Below are 8,096 nucleotides of genomic sequence, written 5' to 3' on the forward strand. Positions count from 1 at the left end.
TTCCATACATTTCCAACTGTTCTTAAAACAAAACTTTAATGAAAGGAAACTAAAATTAACTAAAACTAGAACAGACTCGGAATACTGGTGAAATTCTAAAGAAAACCTATAAAGAAACTAACTCTAAGAAAACAAACACTAAAGGACTTTAATAATTATCACCAAGATGCCTTCCAAAGATGTCTTGCAATTTAATCCTCCCTCAGACTTGAGAAGATCCTGGATAATTCTTTTGGTAGATGTGGAGCGAGAGCACGTGCCTGATGACCCAGATTTTCATCATCTCGGTGAAGATACTTAGCATAAATATTAATCAAGGTTTCACTGAGATGAAGAGCTTCTCCCCTGGCCTCGGTCATACTCTCATGGCGGTTTTGCACCCAATGCTGCGTAGTGCGGACGGTATGTTTTAGGTCTCCTTCTTGTTCATGAAGGTCATCGATCTGATAGTGAAGCACCTACCGTTCAGTCATCCACTGGTTTCTCTCAACTTCAACTTCCTTCTAAAAATTCGTGAAGCGCCTCGCTATTTCTCTTTCCCGTTCCATGGAATCTTTTAGTTGTGCTCAAAGCTTTGACTATGTGTTTGTCAGTAAGGCCTTCGCTTTCACAAAATCACTCGATTGCTGCTCCATAGCACCGGTGGAAATATCCAGGTCTTCTTGTAGGGCATGCATGGAAACACGGTTCTCTCTCAGTTTCCTGCGAATCGACCTAATTCTGGCCTCAAATCTCGCCTCATGATGAACCAATTCTTCTCTAGCCCTTTCCACATCATTATTTAAGACATGCAGAGTAGACCAATAGTTCTCTTCTACCTCTCGTTGATCCTGCTTAATTCTGACTTCAATCTCCGCTTCTCGATCCACTAGCTCTCTGGCTGACCTTTCTGGCATAGCTTTAGGAGGAGGCTGGTCATAAAACCATGGCAGATACCAATAGTCTACCTCACCCTTGTAGTGGTATTCCACCATGTGCTCAAAACCTGAAAGTACACAACCTTCCCAAATCTTAAGTATCTCAGTCTTCCTTAGAGGGATGTCAGGAAGGAATTCGTACATGAACTCTTTCATATCCTCGACTAGCGGTATATGCTAATATCGACCGAATTGTCACATGACTCTTAGTGGCACATAGGGATAAACACCTCGGAGACCCATTAAGACGATGAAGGGTCAGAAAGTAGACATATATATCATCTCTTTTGAGGGGAACCAATGATAATTCCACACTATCTTGTCCGTCGTAGACCACTCCAAGTACTCCTTCCAAGCTCCTATTCCTTTGGGAAAGTTTTGGTCCTCCATCCTATTCTCATGTCCATTGATATAATCATTCCATTCGACTCAAAAATCCACAACAAATGGATGATAACAAACATGCTCGAGCACCCATAACTGTAATAGAATGTTACATCCTTCAAAATAGTCTGCCCTATTTTTGTACATAGTCAGGGCCCGATAAATGTCTGCCAGAATCATAGGCACGAGGGTGACCTTAGGATTCTTCTCAAAAGCAGTAATAAACACAGCCAGATTGGTGCTGATTTTTCCTCCTCTCTTTGGAAATACCATGATTCCCAAAAAAGCCACTATTAATGCTTCGGAACTGTGCTTTTCCCAGGTCCAGTAGCACCCCACCTCCCCCCCGTTTTTAAGTTCTGATTTAAACAACTTGAATCCCTTTTTTTGATCATATCTTTCGTACAAAAATTCTAGATAAACCCATCCATTTTCTAGGCAGCCTCCTATGTTCTTCTCCTTTATGTGCAATAGCTCGAAAAATATTTTGGAAGTGACATGCTTAGGTATCATGGGTTCTCCTCGGTGAAGATTCTTTCCCTTTCCAATAAATGCTCCTATTTCCTCCAATGTGGGAGTGAGCTCAAAGTCGGAGAATCGGAATACATTGATTGAAGGATCCCAAAACTGTACCAAAGATTCTATCACATCTCTTCGTGGTTCAACACTTAACAGACTCCTTAAAAATCCCAAGTGGTTATATACTTCTCCCTATCCATAGTCAGTTATATTGTTATACCATATCCGCAATAGCTTCGGAACTTTATCCAACACCATGAAATAGGGTACTTCATCATCCCTCGGCCTCTTGTCACTCCTTCCAAATGAGTTCATATTGCCCTATAGAATAATGATGGAAAATAAGAATTCTATTTTAAACATCCTAAAACAAGACAAAAATAATTTTCAAAAGAAGTTGATGGAATGACACGAAAAAAGATTTCAAAATGAGCATGAGAAAATAATAACTGACAAAACAGGAAGTATCCAAGTCTTCTAAAACATCCAAGAGTAGAGACAATAATTTGATAGCGTTTGAACCAGACACATTAGAAATAATTAAATTATTAAAACAAAATAGTGGACCAAATTGTTTGACAAAATTAAAACTGTGTTTGACAAAATGGGCTCTATGATATTCCTAAGAGAGATTTTAAAACCAAAGAAAATGGACATAACGAGACCACGACGTTAAAACGACTTAATCTTTACAAAAAAGTTCTATGCAAAAATATTACTCCCTCCGTCCCATTTTATGTGTCATCATTTCCTTTTTTGTTCGTCCCAAAAAGAATGTCACCTTTCCTTATTTGGTAACTATTTAAAGACATAATTACACTTTCACCCTTATTTGTCCCACTTATAAGGGCCCACTTAATTAAAATTTATAATAGTACATTGTTTTAATGAAGGACAATTTGGTAAAAAGCATCAAGTTTTTACTTATTTCTTAAAATCCGTGCCCGATCAAATGGAGACACATAAAATGAGACAGAGAGAGTGTATATTTTCTAAAATAAACCCTTAAAAAAATATATTTAACCCCTTTTTTTCTCAGATCAATTAATTCACTTAAAAGACGGTCAACATTCGATATGGCATTTCCTATAATACAACAAGTAGCCCATAAAATGTACATGATGGTCTCAAAAGGTGACACCTGTCCTAGACGGACCCGACCCCCGGGTCGAGCCCCACTAAGTCAAAATTGCACGTGATACAAATAAAGCGCAGCCTATTAGGGATAGCCATGTCTAAGTTCTAGTTATACTAGGTTCAACTAGGTAGAGTTAGGTATCTAGACTGGCGGTAAAACGAGCAAACAACTCGAGTCGGCAAGGGTCAGCTTTACCGGTAGCAGGGATTTTCGGCCTCACTGTTGGTCCCTTCTTGTCATAAATTGTGGGTGACTACCAAATCCTTCCCAGGAGCATTCCTACATCTCTGGTATCTCAAGATCGGAAGCATAGACTGCATCTTCGAATATACAGTATCTCAGAAGATGCAGATGGGTGCGCAAGAGAAGACAGTTTATATTGCAATTCAAATAATATCAAAGCGATAAACATGTAGGAAAAGAACACATTTAGGCCAACAATATACAATATCAAAATTAAATAAAGCCAAACAGGTCAATATAAAATCTCAAATTTTGGTTATTTCCCTAACAGAGTCACCATCTATCACACCCCTATTTTTCACCGCATCCAACCCCGCTAAGGAGTTGGTTTTGAGAAAATGGGTTTTTCCAAATAAAGTGATGTTTTGAGTAGGGATTATTTTATTTACAGAGTCGCCACTTGGAATTGAGTTTGGGTGTTTCAAGTCACATTATTGAATCCCTATTCAGAAGAAAATGACTCTTTATTTCTGGTCTGCGAACTAAAAATCCGAATAAGGAATTCTATTGACCGAAGGAAAGGTGTTAGGCCCCCTCGAGTCCCGTGATTCTAGCATGGTCACTTTAATGACTTGTGTCTAGCTTAAATTAATCTTTCGGATATAGAGGATTTGTTAGCCTAAAGATACTTACATCCCACTTTTATTTATTTTGAATATATTTAAGACTGTATTGATGTGTGCTTACCGATAGTAGTACTTTTCGGCCTTACCACGAGTTTTGATACATTTCTTGTGCCTTTGAGGCATTTATGAGTCGTCCCCATTTTCCTAGTCTAAATAAGCACCTAATAGGTTTAAAATCTACCCAACCCAATTCAATTGGCTTCAAACGGTAGGTTAATTTATTATAATGAATGGTCGGTAGCAGGGCTTTCCAACTTCATCGTTAACTTTCACTTGTATTAAACTTAAATTTTCTTGAGATCAATAACCTAACTCATTTCTTTATGAATTATGACTTATCTTTCTCGCTCTCCCAATTGGTTTGTCCTCGCTTTTCGTATATCTATGTAATGGGAGATAAAATAAATTGGATTTTCTCAAACGAACAATGCTCTTTTTAAAAAAAAAAAAAATAGACAAAAATGTGTTTAAAAGATCGTTGCAGGGCATGTTATATTTAGAAAATTTTAATTTAAGCATTTTATTTTACTTTACTGTCATGAATTTTTTTACAAATTATATAAATCTTTGTTCCCTTTTTAACTTCATATGACCATACCTAGTCAAACTTGTCTTTGTTAAATGAAAAGGGACAGACAGTAATTAAAAATGTAGTATTTTACAAAAGAACTTAGCAAGATGCTTACGTAGAATATTATATTTGAAAAGTACGCAATTACGAACCCTCTTTTGGATCCATATAGACTACTTTTGAGTCTTGAATTAATTTTCACAAATGTAAAACTTATAGGACTGTTGGTTGAGATAATTATATCATCATCGTCCTTTGAATGGTTAAGGAAACAAAAATCAATTGATCAAATAATATAAAAATATGACTAGAGTCACTTTTCTTGAAACCCAACTTAATTAATAATAAACTACCACTTAAATAATTTTTAACAACATTTTAAATTCATATCAAAGACACTTTTAGAACAAAATACAATACAACAACAACTATCTTGATTACATTTTAGGTGGTTCATCATAAGATTCTTTAGCAATATCACTCATAAAGTTTGAAACTTAATGAGAGATTCAATACATGATCCTTGACTTCTTTAACATTAATAAATAGATAAACATGGAAATCTATAGTGACGAGATGTATTTGAAGAAAAATAGGTATACATTTAGTCAATTAAAAATACCATGTCAACAACACCATATAAAGAGAGTCATAGGCAAATAACATACCATAATAAGAGAGGCTTTACATACCAAATAATGCATGAAATTATCTAACATCTATATTCATACTTTGATTTAAAATAAAACTTAGACAATAAGAAATGTAGGATCGGATAAAAACCTGTATGATGAACTAAATCAAAAGAAAAACTCTAACGTTACCACCGAAAACTCGATTAGGAATCCGAACTCAACTTGTCACTCTTTTCCTTTCTTTCCCTTTTTTTGTCTCTGTATTTGCTTTCTTTTTTTCTTTTGTTTTTTCTCTTTTTGTGTTCTTCTTTCTCTCCTCTGTAATGTTCTTTTTCCTTTGGAATGATTCTTTTTTTTTTCTTTTTTTGGTTTTTTCCTTGTGTGTGTTTATATAGGGAGTGTGAAGTTAAGAGAGAATAAGTCCAAGTGAGTGATGTGTGTGTCATGAGTTATATAGTGCAGGAAAAGTTGTAGATTGTGGAGTTGAGGGAATAATGGGGTGTGGGTTGTGAAAGTGAGAGAATTGTGGGAAATATGGGATGTGCAACGTGGGGAATGGGAATAAGTATGGGTAGTTTTTAGTTTTTTTTAATTATTATTATTATATTTTTTTAATATTTTAAATAGAAATAAAAAGGATAAAATCTATTTAAAATTAATAAAAATATAAATAAGTTAAACAGCTAGCCTTAGAAATATGATTAAGAAATATTAATATCACTAGATTTTTTTATTAAAAGTTAAAAGAAGAAAAAAAATATAATTTAAAAAATTCTTTTTTCTAAAAATAAATAAATAAATAAACAACAAAATAAAAACTTATTTAAAAAATGTGACTCTATTTTTGTAGTTTTGAAATTTTTAAAACAAATTTAGTAAAAATAAGAGTAAATTTAAAATATCTGATTTAGACCTAAAAGATACAAATTGAACACTAAAATAGCGAAAAAAACACTTAGGTTTGGTCAAAAATTAGGTGTTTACATGTGTCCTTATTGAAGAAGTTCATGGACGATTCAGATATTGTAGTCCCTCTAAAAATCACAGATATTCAAAATAGTCTTTCATACGAAGAGCTTCTACTAGAGATTCTTGATCATCAGATTCATAAACTAAGGAACAAATAAGTCCCCTTGGTTAAAGTTCTGTGGAAAAATTAGTCTGTTGAGAGTGCTACTTGGTAAGCAGAAGTAGGCATGCAAACCAAGTATCCTCATCTATTCTCCATGAACTCAGATTCAGTCTAAGGTAATAGTCTTTCTTAATTCAATTCTTTTCCAGACTCAGATTCACCCATATAGTTATCTTTTTGTAAATTTATGCATTCGCAGATTAGTTTAGTCGCTCACTATCTTTTAGATTCAGTAATGCAGTTTGTTTTAGTTGTGCATGAAAGTATATAGCCTCAGTCCCTCAGTATCTTAAGTTTAACTAGTCTCATTCGAGGATGAATGTTCCCAAGAGGGAGATATTGTATTACCACATACTTTTTCTATCTCGGTTTAGCTCCAAGAATGTCAAGGGTCAACTTTAAAAATGAATAACACTTGATACGTAAATAATTTTCCAGCTCTAGACCTACCAAATTGTAGATAATTGAATTAGCTTTCCAACTATACCTATTTCGCCTTAATCCAATACTCGGTCAAGAAATTATGGCAATTTTAGTGAAAATCAGTAAAGCACTGTGATAGCACCGCATCGCAGTAAGGTGCGGAATCGCAATAGTCTAATTTACAGTAAAGCAATGAGATTATCCCGCGTCACAATGAAGTCATAATTCCCACTTGTCCTTATCCAGTAGCTCACTATGATTGGTCAGTGTCGCACCAGGAATTGCGGTGGAGCATAACACTGCCTCGCGGTAGAGTGCAAAATGGCACTCGTCCTTTTCAAGTGGCGTAACATGATTACCCCGCATCGCGCCATGTTGAAAAATTGTACTCAACCCTTTTCCAATTAGCCACCACGACAAGCAGCGCATCGCGCTAAGGCCCAAAATTGGGATTTCTAGTTCCGAACTAAGTTTTACAAAGGGCAACCTAATCATTTCCCAAGCCCCCAAATCGTGTAAAACACAATATCAACCCTATTCTAAGCATTATACGCTCACTTTTCACTAAATTTCTCTCCAAAAAACCCTAGAACTTCAAATCTTAATCCTCAAGAAATCCAAATTCCACCATTCCTTTTTCAAGATAACCCAAAATTCAAGATTCCCAATTGAAGGTCTTTAAGAAACAATCTTCAAGAGAATAAATAGGAACTCAAAGTTCAAGCTTCTCCGTCCATTAATTAATTAAGGTATGTGGGGTTTTCAACAAGGATAATTCTTTCATACTTGTGTCCAAAAATTATTTTTGAAGTTAATTTCACATGAATTTACATGAGTTTCAAATAAGGGTTCATACCCAAATATTGTTATTTGAAGATTATGATCTTTCAAGTGATTTAGCTGTTGAATTACATTTCTACTTGCATATTTTTATGCATGTGATATTATTTTCCATATTTAGAATTGAATTATCAAGATTTTCATTATTAGCATGAACTTTATGATGATTTTACATGAAATTGATGTCTGGGTTACTAAGCCCTAGTTTGAATGTTGATATTTCAAGAAAATTATGCTTATAGGCATCCCATGATTGATTGTATTTAGATTTTGAACAAATATTTGATCGTTTGATCTCAGCTTAGATATGGAATCCACTTTACAATTTTAACTACAGTTTACAATAAATAGATTCATAAGAGATTTTCATTATAAACCCTTAAACTAGATTTAAAAGTGGATTTCCTATAGAATGAGCATGCAGATTAAAAGGAGTAGTGTTTAGCACCGAGTTGGGTATGTTCACATACCTCAGAACTATGATCCAATGTTGGTTTAGATTATTCCTATTTCTATATGGATGACAGTAACAAATGTGATCACTTAGCTTAGGTTATACTCATTGGCAAGAGTATGACATCTCTCTCCAACATGTGGTTTTCCCATAAGGGAACTAGACGTTGGACTCTATGTTAGCTCACATAGTTTATGTTGGTTAGAAGAAGCTT

This window comes from Capsicum annuum, chromosome 11 (assembly GCF_002878395.1).
Source record: "Capsicum annuum cultivar UCD-10X-F1 chromosome 11, UCD10Xv1.1, whole genome shotgun sequence".
NCBI lineage: Eukaryota > Viridiplantae > Streptophyta > Magnoliopsida > Solanales > Solanaceae > Capsicum > Capsicum annuum.